This window comes from Lemur catta, chromosome 22 (genome assembly GCF_020740605.2).
Source record: "Lemur catta isolate mLemCat1 chromosome 22, mLemCat1.pri, whole genome shotgun sequence".
NCBI classification, from domain to species: Eukaryota; Metazoa; Chordata; class Mammalia; order Primates; family Lemuridae; genus Lemur; species Lemur catta.
The window spans coordinates 18,053,655-18,074,712 of record NC_059149.1 but is presented as its reverse complement, the minus strand read 5'-3'; the positions used below and the strand labels follow the sequence as shown (position 1 = coordinate 18,074,712).

The 21,058-nt window shown below is 32.6% G+C and overlaps 1 protein-coding gene across 2 annotated transcripts in view; it reads right to left on the bottom strand.

Moving 5' to 3' along the window:
- The window catches only part of TUSC3 (tumor suppressor candidate 3), a 135,579-nt gene that overhangs the window by 92,696 nt on the left and 21,825 nt on the right, over window positions 1-21,058 (bottom strand). The gene's annotated exons all lie outside the window — the stretch shown is intronic.

The window sequence follows — 21,058 nt, the reverse complement described above, 5'->3', positions numbered from 1 at the left end:
TGGTGAATATATTAAATACTCATCATTAACTGACCATAAATGCATAAAATATTTCATTTTATTTTTTTCTCATGATTTCAAGGTTTATAAAAAATATCTTAGAGGTAAAACAATCAGATTTCTCCTTTTAGAAAGATCAAACAGACATACATTTTCCTAATCTTCCCACTAAACACAGCTAAAAATGTTCATTAAAAAAAAAAAAAAAACAAGTGTAAGACGACTCTGAAAGGTGGAGAGAAGGCAGACTGGCTAGGGACCTCAGGACCTCAAGAATGACATGGCGATGAGTTTCCTGGGTTTTCTTTTGGCCTCACGCATCCTGGACTAGTTGCTTCAGAAGTCAGCAATCCAAGAATGCCAATGGGTGCAGACAAAAAAACAAAGCCTCAAGAAAACCTTGCTCTCTCTATCCAAAGGACAAGAAGGAGCAGCCTTGTGAGACAAATAACTGCTCTACTCCAAATACCACAGCAAAACAAAAAACAAAACCCTGCAATCTCATACCACCCTCACAAACCTGAAACAATGCACGAAAAAAGTATTGTTTAATTCTACTTATATGAAGGTTAAAAACAGGAAAAATTAATTTATGATTAAAAAAAGTCAGGATAGTGGCTCATCTGGGAAGTTTAGTGACAGAGACAACACAAGTGGAGCTGGCCTACCAGTAAGTAATACTCTGTTCCTGGGAAGGTGGAAGGAGATAGCACTCTTGCTTCTATACAGAGTGCTCTTATCTTTAGATGGTTTTTTACTGAAAACAGTCCAAGATCTAAGAATTCTACAGGGTTACATTCCTATAAGAAAAAGAAATTCCCTGCCCTTGCAAAACCAAGCAAGTATCAGTAATCAGGAGAGACGGGCTTCAATTGTAGCACTGGAGCAAGTTCTACTCTAGAATTTGGGGACAAAATAATCTCTTCCCCTCTCCTCTAAAGTGGAAAAGTGACAATGGCTTCCCGTGAATCCCTCAGAGAGACTGGGCATGTATGTACATATGAAGAGGAAAGAAGGGAAGACAGGCATCTTATCCTGAGTTAGAGTAAAAAACTTGTCAAAGCATCCTGCACCCATGTAAGTGAGGAAAAAAGATAAAATGAAAGAAACAGAGGGAAGAGAGGGAAAGAGATTAACCTGACCAAAGAGCAGAACATTTGAATTAGTAATCAGCACAGAGAAAACATTCAGATAACCACATAGCAGCATGCTAACAGTATAAAAAAGAAAAATTATAGCTGATTACTGGGATAACTGTTAGTTTAAAAAATTGGCATAATTTTGCCATAACAAAAAGGCATCAACTGAAATGGATTCTAAGTTTAAAACAAACTAATTACTTGGATTTAGTTAGATTTAACTAATTCAGACTGCAAATATATATGAATATATTTCCATACAAAGTAAAATAATCATCTTATTAAACTAAAAGTTAAATGAAACTCATTCTGGAAGATCCAGCCTCCTATTGATACACCCAAAACAGTTAGAAACTATATAGAAAGACTTTTACTAATTGTTTTTAGTTTTAATCGAGAAGCAAAGTGAGGGTAATTTCCATGTTAAACACAATTTACTAGCGTTTGCCATACAGAAAACTGTTATGTACTTAACAGGATTTATTTTAAAGTCTTCTACTGTTTATCGTAACACTCAGTGAGACAACTTAACGTTTATAAATCCTTTTGTACCTTAAAAATTTTTTAATAAGATAAAAACTATATAAATACTTCTATTTTAAGTATTTAGGAACTGTGACTCTCTATGGAAAAACAGAACCTCCAGGTTGGAAATCAAGCAGGGTAATCAACTAATGAGGGCAGAAGGGAATTGGTCTAAGAAAGAGTTACTTATCTATGAGTTCCTGCAATATTTTAACATACTTTTCTCATTAAATACATACAGAACACTCACTCTCTCTCTCACACACACACACTTTTATATCTAAAATAATCTTACTTTTTTCTTGTTAGAAAATCAATAATTATACAGATATGTATCTATGAAAATATTAAATAACTGTAAAGGGTCAAAGAGTTTACTTCCAAGTTATCAAAGAAGCCAGCCATAGTTTCATGGATGCTGGAAGAAATGAGAATCCTGAGAGAGATTTCTTAAGGCACAATAGCTAGCATGAGCTTCATGCTGTCACTCACATTCCAAAAGGGAGAGATGTGAAGTGGCCCAAGTGGATGTCACACACACAGTGGGTTTACGTCACAGCTGAAGAACCCAAAACTTAGAAAACCCCGATCTTTTAAAGGGACTTCTAGCAAACCTGCACAACACATCCCCTGGAGGAGGAAATTATCTTTATTATCCTGGACAGTAAACAAAACTGCCCTCTGACCTGGAGGGAGACAATATCTCTTTCTTCCAAGACTTTTTGTAGAACAATATTCTAGAAAAGATAGTCCAACACAAAAGTAGTTAATGCTTGTGCTCAAAAGATATGCAGAAACATGAGAGATCCATGGGAAATTATTTCCCAACAGTGTCAATCAGTACATTGTTAAAACACATAATTTGAAGATATAACAAAAAAACAAGACAAAGTCAAACATTAAATATAGGTTTATTGACCATTTAGGAGTTTAAAATCTCATTATGCTATATACACTTAAAAGACAGTATGGAAATATATACCAAATTGTCAACAATAACTAATTGTGTGGTAGATGTGGGTAGTGAACCCTGACGCTCATAATTAGATTCTGAGATGACACTGTATTTGGCTACGAAAAACATCCATGTACTCTAAAATATCTTTGGCAGGATATTATCTTTAGTTTTTTGTTTTGTTTTTTTTTTTAAGCTTTCAAGAAGGTAAAGGCCAGATCCAGCAGCTACTTTCCATAAAAATATCCATCCATTTTAACAGGTACTCCATATAATGCTTTCATTCCACCAAAACCTGTATTAAATGAAAGAAGGTGATCAAGGCTGGTATTCATATTTTCCAAGAGCTCTCCACCTTCAAGTTAACATTAAATTCATTTACTGGCCTGATCACCAACGAAATTCCTCAGTGAGAAGAGTACTTCTTACTTAAGTGACAAGAAACTAGGTAAGTTACGTGTGCCTTTAAAAACCAAACGCAACAACCTGTCTGTAATCATAACTTGGCTTAACTGAATTTCTTTTTGTAGTACACTTGCAGTTACTATGCAGTTACTATATTCCTTCAGAATTAAGTAAATATAGATCTTTCCTTTTTCTAAATACTGAGAATCTACAAATTGATAACCACTGTGCTACAGATTTTAGGGTACACAGTAATGTTTCATACTAAAAATCAATGTAAAAATATAATTTTTGTACAATCATATCTTGAAAAGCCACATAAAATTATATGTATTAATAGTTTTCCCACAATAGATATTCTAGAAAAAATTTTTAAAGAAAATGCCCATTAGTCCTATCATTTTGCATCAGTCTGACAAACCCACTATTGGTATTTTTCATTACTGTGATCAGTATTTCCCAAAAGTACTGTGTCGAGGTGAAATCCTAATGCTATTTGCAATGTATTAGCACATTAAAGTGTGAGATTCACTATACCCTTACCAGATTTGGGTATTCATTCTTACTCATTCTCTCTCTCTTTCTTGTGCATGTGTATAAGCATACATCTCTAACTTAACAGGTAAAAACAGTACCTCATTTTAATTTGCACTGTTATTTTCTGGCAAAATTGAACAGTTTTATACAATTCTGGATATTAGTTATCTCTCTCTCTTACTAATTATCTCATGTCCTTTATCCTTAATCTACTCACAGATAAAATTGTTTTATAGAAGAGATAAAAATGTATGCAATGAAACTCTTTCCAGGCTAATCAATATTATAACAGTACCATAAAATTTTCTTTTTGTTTACAAACTAAACAAGGAGGAACAAAGAGTAAGAAGTGAGAAAAATATCATTTTTAAAGCATATACTGTATTTGATTATAATTTGTGAATTAACTGTTTAAAAACACTAAATATATTATATGAAAAACCCTCAATTCTTTAAAAGCTGTAAAGAAAAAAAATCCATGTTCTAGCACTCCAGTGAATATCAAATGATGGTGACATTAAGAAGTGAAATGTCCCTCTTATTCTCTTAGTCCCAATTGCTTGATTATTCAAACAAGCTTCTCTCTTAATTAGATTATTCAAATCAGACCAGAACATAAGTAAAATCCACACAAAAATGTTCATATGGATTTTAAGTATCAAACAACTTTTAATATTTATTTCCAAATCACAGCCTGTAGGGTGATGCAGGTGTCCTGTCTCATGACTCAGGTGGTGGAGTCATAACTACTCATTCATCAAAACCCACAGAAATAGTCATGTACCCCATAAGGATGCTTCATTCAATGATAAACCATATATACTATACGATGGTGGTCCCATAAGATTATAACAGAGCTAACAAATTCCTACTGTTTAGGGAAGATGGGTAGCTGTGGTAACACTGTAGCACACTGCATTACTCACCGTTTGTGGTGATGCTGGTGTAAACAAACCTACTGCACTGCCAATCATACAAGAGTATAGCACCTACAATTTTATATTGTACATAATATTTGATAATAAACGATGTTACTTGTTTATGTATTTACCATACTATATTCTCTATCATTATTTTAGAAGTGTACTCCTTTACTTATATTAATAAAAAAGAAAGTTAACCGTAAAAGTCTCAGAGGAGATGACAGCTCCATGCATATTACTGCCCCTGAAGAACTTACAGTGGGACAAGATATGGAGGTGGAAGGCAGTGATACTGATGATCTTGACCCTGTGTAGGAGATCAATGTATGTCTGTATGTTAACTTTTAACAAAAAAGTTTATGAAATAAAAAAATTTTAAGGCTTATGAAAATATGAAAACAGAAAATATTTTTGTACAGCTGTATAATTTGTTTATTGTTTAAGCTAAGTTTCCAGCATTTTATCTCTAGATACATTTTAATGACCAAGCCTACCAAGGCATTTTATTCAGATACCTGTTATCATCAAAATAACCATAACATAACTTGCTAACGACAATTCACAGGCTGTAGATTTGGAATGCAAATAAGAGGTGCATGCTGAAGGTATCTATGGGTGACACACAAAAACAATTTCACGACCTCTTCTATTCTTCTTTGTATTTTATATGAGCCTCTGAGAGGAAAAGACAACTTTACTTCTCAAGACTTGAGAGTTCAAACCCCAATGATAAACCAAACGAAGTAGCCAGATGTATACCATTTAGTATTTGGGCAAAAAGTTATTTTCAATTTCTAAAATTATTTGAACTTAAAAATCCATATTCATATTTCTCAAAATGATGTCATTCTTCTCAGATGTGAATAAAACGTAAAGGGCAATTCTAGAAACCAAACATCAGAAATTAAGCACTATACCACCTCATCTACACTACAAACTGATTGTTCACTAAATATCATCAATAAAGGCACTCAGAAGACCATAATGAGTTGTACAATAAATAAGACAAGTAGACCATTTTTACCAAAAATATAAAATGCATGGAGCACACATGCCATAAAGCGAGCAAAGATTCAAACAAGAATGTAGTATAATCAGTTAACAATTCATGAAATCATGGTATCATTACAGAAAATGTATTCTACCCTCTATCAGAAAACTTCAACTTATCATTCTATTCAAAGGTAAAAAGAGATTCAGAATACACTAAATAAATCATGCTGAAAGTTCTTTAATGTATTTAATATCAAGCACTTTAAAATTAAAGAAAGGAATACTGAAAAATCTCAGACCAATTCCTCTGGGAAGATCCTAAAGATCTTTTGTCTACCAGTAGGTAAAAAGGGAATTTGGTTATCTCTGACAGGTACAGCAGTATCCACAAGTTCATGTAAGTTTTCAAGCCCAAAATGTCAAAGATAGTATAATATCTAATTCAATTAAGATCTAATGAGAAATAAAGCTATTTAAGAAAACATTTATTCAGATATTCGTCCTTTTTTTTAAGAAAGAAGCTTTCAATTTATGGTACTACACTATTCAATTAAATGAACATTTTCTAAAGACTCATTAAAAATATTTCCAGTAACACTCTTTTAATTATGGCTTTAGCCTGAACTCTCTTCAGAAATTTTTCCTGAAGAGAGATCACATTTTGGCTATCTTCTTATCCCTAAAAGCCCCCTAAACATGGCTAACTCCCTACACTGAATGAATGGACAATTTATAAAAATTTTTAAGGTATAATGTAACTGGTAACTCACGAGTGCTATTCAAATGTCATATTTTAAAGGTGGTTTACTTCAATCTGTAATAGTCTCTTTGCTCTCTTTTATTCTCCGGTTCAAAAACAAAAAGAATGTTATTGAAGAAGCAACTGTTTCTGAAACTTGCATATATATCATATATACATGTATATATATATATATGATTGGCATAACCAGAAGAACTTAAAAATTCTAAGTATTTCAAAGATCTAATATAAATTTTAATTTTATATTATTTTAGGATTTCCTTATTCATAAAAGGAGCAGTGTATTCACATAACCACAACAATATAAATTCTACATTGAAAAATATCAGAATTTTTGCTCCATGAGAAACTTAACTATCCCCTGGCAGTAATAAATATTAAGAATTCTAATGTTAGATGCTGTTATACTTCAATTCTATCAGAAAACATGACATAATATTTTGAAGTATTTTGTATTTGATACTGGTGGTAATAACAAACTCAGATCAATTAATGCATAGAATTAAACGAATTTCAAGTTATACTGTAAAATAAATCTCAAGCCTAAAATTTAAAGTCCCACATAAAAACAATGATACAAAATACATTAAACTTATAGTTATTAATCACATCTTTCTTAATATACATTAAAAAATAAGTCAAAAGAAAAAGTCTAAACATAGTTACATGATTAAAAGCAATACAAATAAAAACAGCTATGAAATGAAAATCAAAACATAAAATATTAAAGAATAAAATGGCGTAGTGGTCAGTGACTAGTGAAAAAATTCAATCATAACAGTAAGGGCAAAGAGAGAAGGTAATATGTTTATAATAATTACAACACAAAAGTATATGTGTGTTGATAAAGATAGGTCATAAAGTCATGTAAATAGTTCAAAATTTTTTTTACTATCAGGAATTATTCAGTTTTATTTTTATTATAAAGTAAAAATAACTTTTTATAAAAAATGTATGTGGGTTGTCCTAGTAACTATTTTTCACTGTAAAATTGCTGAAGTATTATACAATAGCCTTTTCCTGTCAAGAGGCAACATCATTAAGATGGTTACCATGACATTCTCTCTGAAGGATCAAACTATGAAGTCATTTTAATAAGGGACAGTCATAAAATGTGCCAAATGAGCATCCCATTTTTATTCCATCACTGCATTAGCTTCTGTCACCATCTTTCGTGAACTCTTTTATATCCTTCTGTTGGATATTTATTATCGTATAAGTAAATATCCCATATTATAACAGCTACCAGATACAAGAAATGTCAGCAGCTGTTAAGAGCGGAGAGGAAAATCTACTTGCAGCTGTACACAGCCAGCTGGCCTTACTCTCTTGGGAACACAGATCCAGGCAAGACGGCCATTACCAGTGTAAACGAGTATAGCAGGTACCCTATTATAATAATACATTATATCATCAAAGATCATCACTGCTCTAGAAGTCACTGTGTATAACTCTTCACTATTAATGGCAACATATTATGTGCCACAGCTGAAGAAAAGTTTTTCTGCAAGGATATAGAAAAAATAAAAACAAAATTATTCATAAACTGCAAAATTGAGATAATTTTTCAACAAGTCTATTCTTGAGGCACACAAACTAATCAGTAAAATCTATAATGGTTAAATTATTAAAACCAAGAAAAATTAAATAGAATCCAATAGAAAACAAGCCAAGAACAAAGCTTTAAAAGTACTTAAAAAGATTTCCAGTGCTTTTTTCATCAACTTAAATAGGATTTGGTCTACTAAGTTACTTCAAAACTGGCAGGAGAAAGTCAAGTTTTTTGGGGTAGAGCAAAAGATTCACTTTGGTTATTTTGTGTAAAAGGTATAGTATTATCACAGCTAACTGTCATCTGTACTACTGGCAGAGGCACTAAAGTCTCCAAAGAAACATGGAACTTTATGCAGAACATACTGAGTAATATTAGAGACAGTATTCTAGCCTCATGCTCTCACCGCCAGGGTAGACTAAGATGCCCCTAATGTCCACTTTATCCCTATGAGATAAATAACCATTTCATATTGAAATATTTTATTTATAAAAAGTACAAAAATAATGTAAGGTAACAAAGCAAACAAAAAATTAGGGAATTTAGTACACATTAGAACTTCATGGAGAAGGGAGAACTACTTGAGGTAAAAATCTAACCAAAAGATGAATCAAAATAAAGAACTCAGGAAAGGAGAAGCTATGGATAAAATTCAGCTAAGAGGTGAATCAAAATAAAGAATTCAGGAAACAGAGAAGCTAAGACTTCTCTAAAGTCTTTAGTCTAAAGACTAAATGTTGAATATAGTGTTTATTAAATGCAAACACATTTAATTATAAAACCAAAAACAAGGAACTCTAGCAATTATAGTTATAAAATAGTCTTACCATCCTGGTTTGCTTAGGGAGCCCCAGGCTGCACTCACTATCTTTGTATAGTTATTAAAAGCACACCCTTACTCTCTTGAAAATATTCCAGTTTGAGTAAGTTTCATGATTACCCAAGGATTATGACACATTATGTTCCATAATTAAACAAAGTAATTTATCAAATATTTAGTAATAGGGAAGGGAATTAAGGAGGAAATGTAAGAGAACCAAATTTCTATGTCTTTTACAGCATACAGTCAATCAATATAAGCTTTAATTAAAACACACTGTTGTTTAATGCAAAAGATAATGCTATACGTGTAGATGGGGGAAGGAAACTTAAGTCTCCAACTTACCATAAAATGCATTAAAGAAAGACTGATGGATGATAGATAAGATGGATATGCAAAAAAGCAAGCACAGTAAAATGTTCATTATAGAATCTATGTGGTGGATATTTGAGTGTTCACTGTAAAATTCTAGCAACTTTTCTACATGTTTGAAGAATTCATAATAAAACGTTAGCAGAAAAATAAAATTTACTTAATGTTATAACAGTTATTTCTGGGTGATGAAATTGTTTTAGTGAATTTTTGTTGCTCTCATCTTTATTTCTATTTTGCTTTTTGTTATAATGTATCATTTAACAAATATATATAATTTTATAATTGTAGTTTTTAAAAAGAATTGCCTATTTTTAGCTACTTGTGAGTTTCTATCACTAAATTATAAACTCCTGAAAGCCCAGAACTATGGCTTTATTCATCACTGTGTCTCTAGTGACCATTTCAGTGCATAGCTCATGAATACATATTTGTATAATTAATGAAACAATTTATTGAAAATTCAGAAATAAACTTAATACATCCCTCTTATGGCTGAAATATTTCCGTGGTCCAGAGACCTTCCCCCAACCACTTGTGGCAGACTTACCCTTTTTTTTAAAACATTTGCTGTTATGATCAGAAATAGTAGCCCAGGGTAAAAGCTGATCATTAAAACTTGGAGATAGTTTGTACATAAGACACCATGTTTAGTGCTAATATTCATTGAGAAAAAATATTATAAAACATTGTACTTCATTTAATATATAAATATATTATATTAAAAATACCACTAGAAAATGTAAGTTAAAACCATAGCAAGGGACACATTATGGATTTAGGTTGGTAAAATCTTCTAAGAGGTTGCACTAATAATGCATATAAAATTTAAAATGTTTGTTTCCTTCAGCACAGCAATATCATTTCTAGGAATTTACGCTAAAGAAATAATCAGAAAAAGCATACCTTTATGTAAAAGGATATTCAGTGCAGCACTGTTTATAATTGCAAATATTTGGAAACAATATTTGTGCCTACAAAGAGGAGTTTGATTAAATCATAATATGATATGAAATAGGACAGTATTATAGTTATTTAACAAGATGAGACAAACTTACATAAAAGGATATCCACAATTTGTATGTACCTATTCACTCGTTAATTTTTTTACATATATGCTAAATATTTGAAAGGATATAGAGGTGACACTTGAACAACACAGAGAGTGGAGCACCAACTCCCATGCAGTCAAAAATCCACATATAAGTTTTGACTTCCCCAAAACTTAGCTACTAATAGCCTACTGTTGACTAGAAGCCTTTCCAATAACATAATTAATGCATATTTTGTGTATGTATTATATACTATATTCTTACAATAAAGCCAGAGAAAAGAAAATGTTAAGAAAATCATAAGAGATAATACATTTACTGTAGTGTACTATACTTATCAATACTGTAAGTCTAAGTTGTGTTTACAAGATGAATCATTGATCTGAAGTGATGGGCAACCACAGCTGCAGACCTCGATCTATGGTACATAGCAAGCAATTCAACTTTTTTGTGTAATGTCATCAACTTTTCTCTGCTTCTTGGTAGCACTTCCAGCATCACTAGTGGCACTTCATATGGGTACCATGGTGTTATTCAAGGTTTACAGTATTGCACTAAACACAATGAAAAATACGGGAGAAACTAGAGAGATCACTTTTTGCTGTGATCTGCAATTGACTGAAAAGATGAGCTGCTCACACAGAGATTAATTAGTATTACAGGTTGTTTTAAGCAGACACTCCCAACACTTGAACTTACCACAATAGCAACAGAAAGTGCCTATGAAGTTATTACAGTTACAGTATAGCATGTACTACAGTTAGTTTTACGCAGGTATTTAATACGGCATCTTTATGGTTGTTTACATTTCTCTAAACTGTGAATGGGACCACGTACGGTCTGTAACTCTTGTGTAAGTTTTGATAAATTTTAACATTTTATAATAGATTTTGTGTATATTTTATGGTAATAAATGATAAAATAGACTAGTATCTACATATTTTCCATGTATTCATGACACCTAACATTAATTTTTTGATATTTCTAGGCTACACAGTACATCTGCAAGTTTTTTCAAATAGTCACAAATCTCCAAAAAATTTTCCAATATATTAATATTTATTTTAGAATATCAGTATATATATGGATCCACTGCAGCCTTGAACTCCTGGGCTCAAGCAATCCTCCTGCCTCCGCCTCCCAAAGTAGCTAGGACTACAAGCGCACATCACAATGCCTAGGTAATTTTTTTTATTTTTTTATTTTCTGTAGAGACGTTGTCTCACTATGTTGCCCAGGTTGGTCTTGAACTCCTGGCCTCAAGCTATCTTCCTGCCTTGGCATCCCAAAGCACCGAGGTTAGAGGTATGAGCTTCCGTGCCTGGCCTGATTTGAAATTTTTACCTGCATTACATTATATACAACAGAACAATAGCTATTGCAAGACAGAAACAGACAGTGAAAGAAATATTGCAAAAAGAGTAGCTAAAAGACAAGAAATTTTGATCCCTCTAGGAAGAAATGTGAAACAAAGCCAGGCATTGGCATCAGATACTGTAAGCCCCTTTGCTGTTCCTATACTTATCTTCCCCTCTATTGATTGATCCCACTCTTTTGGAAGCTACATTCATTTCACTTTAATCTAATCCTTATATTGGGTCACGCTGCTATTTGAGAAAATTAGGATGTTTCATTATATTCTAACTTGCAGTTACTACTACATTCATCTTTATTGACTAACACCTTAGTTCATTTCAGTAAAAATGACCTAGACTCCTAGAGTATCAGAAGTTCTTCTGCAATAACCAGAGTTTTATGTATCTCTTTACTAAGAAACTGAAGAAAGCAATCCCAGATGTTTCAAATCTAATTTAGTGAACCATTAGAGAGAAGAGATACAAGAAACCAATATAAACCCAACAAATAAAACCATTTTCCTGGGTCTAGTAAGATAAAGTTTTAAGCTTTTCTGGTGATAAAGATGCCAAAAACAGACAAATTTAGGGCTATTAAATTATTGCAGAATACCATAGTCCTAACCACATTCAGGGAGTTTACATTCGGTTACCATAAATATCAGCCACTGTTCAAAAACTTACTTTTACATTCTAAATAGAAAAGCAAAAGCAAACAAAACCTTGAATTATAATACATCAATTCTGTAATTATGTGCTTGAGTTACCCATATGTACCTAGATCAAATGACAGAAGTTAATCCTCTTTTCAATTGATAACCTATCTTGGCGTCACTTCTTTTTTATTACAATGTTTATTTATAATAACTATAATAATATATTTTTTTCTTACAATCATTATTTTGAAAACTTTGAGAACTATTTTAATTCAGAAAAGTACAAAGAATACCAAAGCAAACATCCATGTACCTACCACCCATAAATAACAATTATCATTGAATAAGGTCAGTTTGTGTGAGATGTTTTTTGTTTTTTTTTTTTAACATAAAGACTTAAAATATTACAGATATATTTGAACTCATTTATCCCATCTTACTCTCCTCTATCACACTCAGGTAGAAATACTTTTTTTCAAATCTATCTTTACATATATAAAGATACACAAACAGATACATAAAATCAGAAATGATACACTATGATTTTATATGTGTCTTTAATTTGTACAATGTTCTTTTCCAATGTCATACTGAAACTTTTTATTCAAAATCTTATTTTAGAAACCAATGCATATTTACACATATAGGCATAATTCACTTATTTCCATTGCTGTAGAGCACCCCATATTAATCTATCACATTATATTTTTCCATTTATCTTAATAATGGTCACATACACTTTTCCCATTTTTTTTTTTTATTCTTTTAAGCACTGGTATAGTCATTAGCATTATTCATGGGTAAGACAAACACACTCTGCAAGCGTTCTTAAACTGTTCTCCATAAATTCCATTATTGTAATTTAAAGAGATGATAAACTTGGAAGGGGGGGCAAAATGTCTTCATTTACACAGATCTCTAACCAAAATTTAGCATTTTATTTATAAGTGAAGTCAAAAAACCACAGTAGCATTAGCAGACCTGTGACTTTTTAAACCACAAAAATCAGACATATTTTCCTATTCCATTCCCTTTGTTGCTCACAGCTCAAGATACAGTTTACACTCATCTTTACTTTAAAATTACAGTGGTTATCACACCCGCCATTAGATGCTTGTTATAAAATGTCTTCATGAAAAGATTACTATATCACATTTTTATATTTTGATAATAATGTTTCAATATGGTTATCTTTTTTAATCCTGTATATTTTATTTTATGCATTTAAAAATTATTCTGCAAAGAACTACACAGGCTTCATTCACCAGACTGTCAAATATGCCCCTGGAATACCAAAAATTACTGATTAATTATAAAATATTGCCAAATTGCTTTTCCAAACTAATTATACCAATTTATACTCCTACCAGCAACAAAAGGGTTCACATTTTCCCACATCTATATCAACACCAGCACTGTCAGATTTTCTAAGTTTTTTCAAGGCTATTGGGTAACAAATACCACCTCAATCTTCTTCTAATTGCCATACCCATGATGATTAATGATGTTTGTTAATGGTTATTAACCACTCAGTTTTCTGCCATGAACTGCCTGATCAGATTATTTATTTTTCAACTGGATTATCTCATTAATTTATAGTTGTTCTTTATTGGTAATTAACTAGCAATGTATTAGTAATTAATATTAATTATTTACATGTATGGCAACTATTTTCTATGAAGGACATGACAAATTTATTGATGGTCTCCTTTGTCACACAAAGGTTTGTTTTTTAATTGGTCAAATTCAGTCTGTTCATTTATAATTTGTACTTCTTTGAGTCTTATTTAAAAAGACCCTCTTTACCCTGAAATCATAAAATATTCTCCTAAAATAACATTAAAGTTTATTTACACTTAGTTTTTTATTTTTCTTTTTAAATTTAGGTTATGAGGTAATAACCTAATTTTATTTTCCATGGATCACTTTCAGCACCTTTTTGCTTTGTATAAAACAAACACAACTAATAACAAGTGATAACATTAATAACAGCTAACATAAATTAAATCCATACTGTATACTAAGCACCATACTAACACATATTTTGTGTGTGTGTATATGTATACACACCTACATATACTTACACATACATATATACTTGCGTATAAAATTTTAATCTTCACAACTCAAAAAGAGAGCAACTACTATAACCCCATTTACCAAGAGTAGGCAATTTGCACAAGATCACAAAGATAGTTGTTTGTGCCTGTCTGACTGCAAACTCCATGTTACTTATCTCCAGCCAGCGCATTACTTCCTCCTTCCACCATGAGAAACCACCTCTAAATAAACTCAATGCCACTTTTCACAAGTAGATGTAAAATGCAATAAAATATGAGATGTAAAAATACAACCCATTTGATAAATTGTGGGGAAATAAAACCTATTAAATATTTTTATCATACCTGTAATTAAAATTCATTTAATGTAATTTGTGTACAGAAAAATCGAACTTTAATCATATATTCTACATTTTAGTCCACAAAAAATGGTTCTATATGAACAGCAGGCACTAAAACACAATAAATTTACTAGTGAATGAAGATCCATATACAGGCTGAGTATCCCTTATTCAAAATGCTTGGGACCAGAAGTATTTTAGATTTCAGATTTTTTCTGACTTTAAAATATTTACATGACATTTACCAACTAAGCATCTCTGTTCCAAAAATCTGAAATCCAAAATGCTCCATGAGCATTTCCTTTGAGCATCAGGTTGGCACTCAAAAATTTTGCGTTTTGGAGTATTTTGGATTTCAGATTTTTGGATTAGAGATACTCAACCTGTAATACAAATTGTAATGTAAAAGTAAGTGCTGCTTCTTCATTTCAGTTAATTCTGGAAACTAGAAAACAAACTACAATACAAATAACTACAATATCATAAGATACTGTAGTTGTTTCTTCTTATGTAGCATATTCTTATGTAGTATATATAATTCTTATGTAGCATATATAAACAAAGCAAATATATCCATACACACTGGTATAAAGCAAGCCACAAAATGCAGTAAATATGCATCAATTCCTACATTCCAGGTTATATACAGGTCATCATAACACGTGGAAAAACATAGAGGGAAAAAATGGCTCAATGCATATAGCAATGTAATAAATTTTTGAAGGAATTCAGCATTATGTTCAGATATGTAGTAAAAGCAAATATTTTACTAGTTATAATATGTATCACAATTGAGAAAAATGAACTAATTCTAACAGAAATCCATACTGCAATAACTGGTATAGCTACAAAAACAGCATCAGAAATATAAAACATTTAACATGTTTTTATCCACAAATCTATAAAAATTATTCTCAAGGCCTCAAAACCCATCATTACTTTAGAAACTCAGGTAATCTCTTAATCAATAGTACTCAATTACATTAGAACCATCTTCACTAAGTATTATACAAAATACCACTATACATTTCTCTTCTTCCTTCATAAAGTCTCCTAAGATTTAGCCTTAACTCAATGTTAAAGCAATATTCCTAGTGCTACAGAATAGATTTTATAAATGGATAATAATAAAATTAAATAGAAAGTATCAAATTTAAATCTAAATTGTTATGGGTATAATCCATGTTCTACCCCAGACCAGTTGTGTGGCCTGTGTCTTATCATTTTTTAAAACAACAAACAAAAAAATTCTCTATAGAATGGGACCTCAGTTTTGCGCTGTTTTGGGTTGCCAGGTTCCACCACTAGGTGGAGTATCACTACAACGGTCTTTCTTGTTAATGGGACTAGGATTTCTCCCCAAATCCATTCAAATTATAAACCTCTTGCTTTAGACCTTCCATCTCTACCATGAGTAGACACTGTTCACAGAATGGTTTGTGAAATTTTTTTATTTTTTAGGGAGGCAGGGGCAAGGGAATGCATTTTATAGACTGCCAAATACAAATATAAACTATCCATGACAATAAATAAGTAAATGCAAACACTACTTATTAAAGTAACAGTCCTCTGAAGTAAATTAAGAACCCATCCTCATAAGAATCTTTTGGGCAACAGACTCACTTTAGACTTGCTACCTATGGATACTTTGAGAATCAATCCAATGACATTTTACAAAGTTAAATCATATTTTAAAGTTCTGTAGTGTTAGAACTAAAAATATAACTACCACTTGATCCAGCAATCCTACCACTGGGTATATACCCAAAGGAAAAGAAATCATTATATCAAAAAGTTAGCTGTACTTATGTATTTATTGCAGCACTATTCACAATAGCAAACATATGGAATCAACCTAGGTGTCCACCAACGGATGACTGGATAAAGAAAATGTGACATATACATACCATAGAGTAATATTCAGTCATAAAGAAGAATGAAATCATGCCTTTTGCAGCAACATGGATGGAACTGGAGGCTATTAAGTGAAATAACCCAGAAATAGAAAGCCAAACTCCATGTTCTTACCTGTAAGTGGGAGCTAACCAATGCGTACACATGGCCATAGAGAGTGGAACAATAGACACTGGAGACTTGGAAGGATGGGAAGATGGTGAGGGGTGAAAAATTACTTAATGGGTACAATGAACACAATCCAGGTGACGTGACGGTTGCCCTAAAGCCCAGACTTCGCATCTATGCACTGTATCCATGTAACAAAACTGCGTTTGTACCCACTAAATCTATAAAAATAAAAGAAAGTTCTGTAGTATTACAGTTAGCACTTTGAATTACTCCTCTTGATTTCCAGTGAACCTGTGTATTTCCTGTGAGGGAAAAAATATTATTTCCACTAAACACAAAGCATTAAGCATAGTACTGCTCACATTAGCTCTCAATATGTATAATTACTATAATTAAGTAACTCAAGTTAGTCATTTCTATTGTTACTAAGCAATGTTACTGATATTCTATTTAACCCATCTACCAAGAACAAAATTCTTTTATGAGCAAAACCAGCAATGCCAACAAACACAAAAAAGTTTAGAATCCACAGATGGTAGCCAAACTATTCTTTGAGAAGGTTCAAGAAAAGAGTAATTTTAATTCTTAACTTACACAGCAAAACAATATCTCATACTTCATTATCTCATAACCACTACTGAGTCACCTCTTCAAATAAATGTTCATGTATGTTTTCCATCTCCTCCATCTCCTATCCAATTCATTTTTAACTTGTAACCCACTAAGACAAAGCAAATAGAATAAAAACAATATATTCTATTAATATTTGCCTAACAAACTTAGTCACAATGATAAAACTTTCTCAAGGAAAAGAGATTAATACACAAAATAAACTGTAAGAATCACTATCCACTCTAATTCTCCTTAAAGTGAATTAACATTCTTTTCATATTCTATCTCTTCAAACTGTGTTTTGTCTCTTTTACTAGACACTATTACTGTCTTGTAATTTTTTCTGATAGCGGGACATGATGTATTAGGTGAAAGGAACTACAATGTATAGGCCTTTAGTAATGTGGTGGTAAGGTGTTGGGGGAGGTGAAGCATTCTACAGTCCTATGATTGTATCCCAGTCTTTTAGTGAGTCTATGCCTCTGGACTGTGGACCTCACAAGTGTTTTTCAGTTCTTTTATTCCCTCTTAGGTGGAACAGGATGGCTACAGGGGTATAGAATTGGGTGTTTCCTTTCCCCCAGGTCAGTTAGCCTCTGGTAACCCTAGCAGATTCAGCTCTGGGTAACTAGCTTCTCCTGAGGGCAGGTCTTGTTAAGAACCATTAAGAAATAGTTCCTTTTCCTCTTCTTCTTGCAGGAAATATGAGGAGATTTTTCTGATACTGTGAGAAACTGGTTGAGTTCCTGGAGTTAAAACACAAATGTGTGGGGCTCCCCATGTAACTGGGTACGTTTGGAGTTTTTAACTCTCAGAGTTGTCCACTCGGAGCCTCTAGGACCTTTTCAGTTATAAGTTTTCCTGCCCTGGCACTGGTTCCCAAGGCAGTTTCCACTGTTAAGTCTCCGCTCTAATAAGCAGATTCCCTTTCTTCACCTGTCTGTCTCACTTACTTTGAGTGTAGCAGTTTGCTCTGAGCCCTCACATTTCTTATGGATCCAAGAAAAGCTGTAGATTTTTTCAGTCTGTTTAGCTCTTTACTTGTTGTTAGGATGGAATGATGACTTCCAGTCTCTTTACATGCAGAACTCAAAACCGGAAGTATACTATCCCTTTTTATTGAGCTTTTGATCCAGTTAAGTGACCTTTAAATTTATTCTAACCTAGAGATGTGATATTTTCTTACAAATTTTGCTCTATTTTACATTTAATTGAAATTAACATGTTATGTTTTATTCCAATGCATGTTGGACCATAACTATCCTGTTTTATTTCTATACTTTAAAATCAGTTGGTAGCAAGTTTTTCAAAGTCAATTTATTAAAAATAAAATACTCTTCTCTTTTTTTTTTTTTTTTTTGAGACAGACTCTCGCTCTGTTGTCTAGACTAGATGCCATGGTGTCAGCCTAGCTCACAGCAACCTCAAACTCCTGGCCTCAAGCAATCCTTTTGCCTCAGCCTCCTGAGTAGCTGGGACTACAGGCACATGCCACCATGCCCAGCTAATTTTTTCTATTTTTAGTAGAGACGGGTATCCTTATATTGCCCAGGCTGGTCTCAAGCAATCCTGCCGACTTGGCCTCCCAAAGTGCTGGGATTACAGGCGTGAGCCACTGCACTCTGCCCATATGATCCAGCACCTACATTTCTTGGTTTCTACCCAAAGAAGATGAACATTTATGTACACATAAAAACCAGTATAAAGATATTTATAGCACCTTTATTCATAATTGCCAGAACTCAGAAGCAATCAAGATGTCCTTCAGTAAGTGAATGGATAAACAAACTGTGGCACATCCAGACAATAGAATATTAATCAGTACCAAAATGAAATGAGCTATCAAAACATGAAAAGACATGAAGGAAACCTAAATGAATATTACTAAGTGAAAGAAGCCAATCTAAAAACGGTATATACTGTATGATTCCAATTATGTGACTTTCTAAAAAAGGCAAAACCATGGAGAGAGTAAAGAGATCAGTGCTTGCCAGAGATTTGGGTGGTAGGGAGGAGCAGAAATGAATAGGTGAAGTACAGAGGATTTTTAGGGCAATTAAACTATACTATAATAATGGACACATTTCATTATACATTTACCCAAACCCATAGAATGTACAACACCAAGAGTGAACTCTAATGTAAACTATGGACTTTGAGTGATTATGATATTTCAGTGCAGTTTCATGAATTATAACAAATGTACCACACTGGTAGGGATGTTAATATTAGAGGAAGTTATGCATGTGTGGGGGCAGGAGATACATGAAAAATCTATTTACCTTACTTGCAATTCTGCTGCAAATCTAAATGTGCTAAAAACGGGGGAGGGATAGTATCATGAAACTAAAGTATGTATAGAACAAAAAAAATTAGAAGAAAAACTTTTAATTATGAATTAATGAACATGTAGAAGAAGTGAGGGGATAGGGAAAAAATATAATTCTAGATAACAAGATCACATAAAGTCCCAATTTACAATATGCTCTCCCAACTTTGCTTTCAACCAGACTTATTCAACCAGAAACTCTTAAAGTTTATAAATAACTTGATGCTCACAGTGATTATTTATATTGAACTTAGAAAGAACAGCCTCAGCCTCACGTGAAAAGCACTTTGAAAATATCAATGCCAGGCCACAGGATAAGAGGGGTGTATGTGTAAATGTATACATACATAAATGCTGAGCAATAATCATTTACTATATATTATTATCTAAAAACAATGCACAACATATGTAAATAACATTCATTGGAAATCAAGTAGGTGAAGGGGAAGGAAGTGGGTGGGTAAATTCACACCTACCAGTACAACTCACACTATCTGGGTGATGGGCGCACTTATAACTTTGACTCAAATGGCATAAAAGCAATTTATGTAACCAAAACGTTTGTACCCCCATAATATTCTGAAATAAAATTAAATAAAATTTACAAATTTAGAAATAAGAAATAAAAACAATGCACAGTTTTAACTAAAGTTCCCCCCACCACCACCCGCCACTTTGCTAATTCAGAAATCCAATTGCTTTCAAAATCTAGGCCGTACTTATGTCTGACAGATGACAAAGTATGGAACCATCAGAGGTCAGGAAGTTAATACTTAGCCATATGCTTTCAGAAAATGTTCTAATTCCAATGTCAGATATCTGGTCATTTTCCAAAAACAAATTCACGAAGGTTTTTCTAGGTATTATCAATCTAATTTCAATGCACCTTAATTTATTATACATATCCAATGTTCCAGGCTTTTGAAACTAATATTTTAGACATTAGGTTTGTTAGTAATTTATAGGCTTGATCATTTGAAAAGTGATTTGCAAAGAATTTTACTTAACTCAAAGTTCACTGTGCCAAAGAGAATAATTTCAAGAAAAAGAAAGAAAAAAATACGAAGCATAACTGACAAACTAGCAACTAATACTTCAGGAACCCAGCACCCAATTGGCTCAAAAAGAATACAAAGTTTATCTTCAAAAAATAGTTTCCCAGACTATACTCTGATAAACCAAATGAGATCCCCTAGGCTCAAAGGGCCACGGGCCTTCAAAATCTGTGTAAACAGTTCTTGTGTTTGGACTGTGAAAGACTGAATTTATCCCCATTAAAATCTGCAGCAAATCTCTATTATTAAGTTATCCCTTCATCCCACTATCATGTTTCTGACCTTGGAGACAAGGTGCTACCTCATCTCCATATGCCATCTATCACTGTATCTCTTACCTACTGTGCTACCCCTGCGGATATCCTCAGACAAGTCTGATTCCTAGTAAACTGATCCAGTTTCCCCTAGCCTTCCACAACTATTTACTTTCAACTCCTGCCATCTGACGAAGGTTTAAATTGGACTATTAACCCTGTTACCTATTACACAGTCTCCATTACAACCTCTAGTCTACTACGTTAAATTTTAAAAGATTTTCTATTTAAATAACTGAGTATAATTAGAATATTTTTATTTCATGAAACATTCAGGG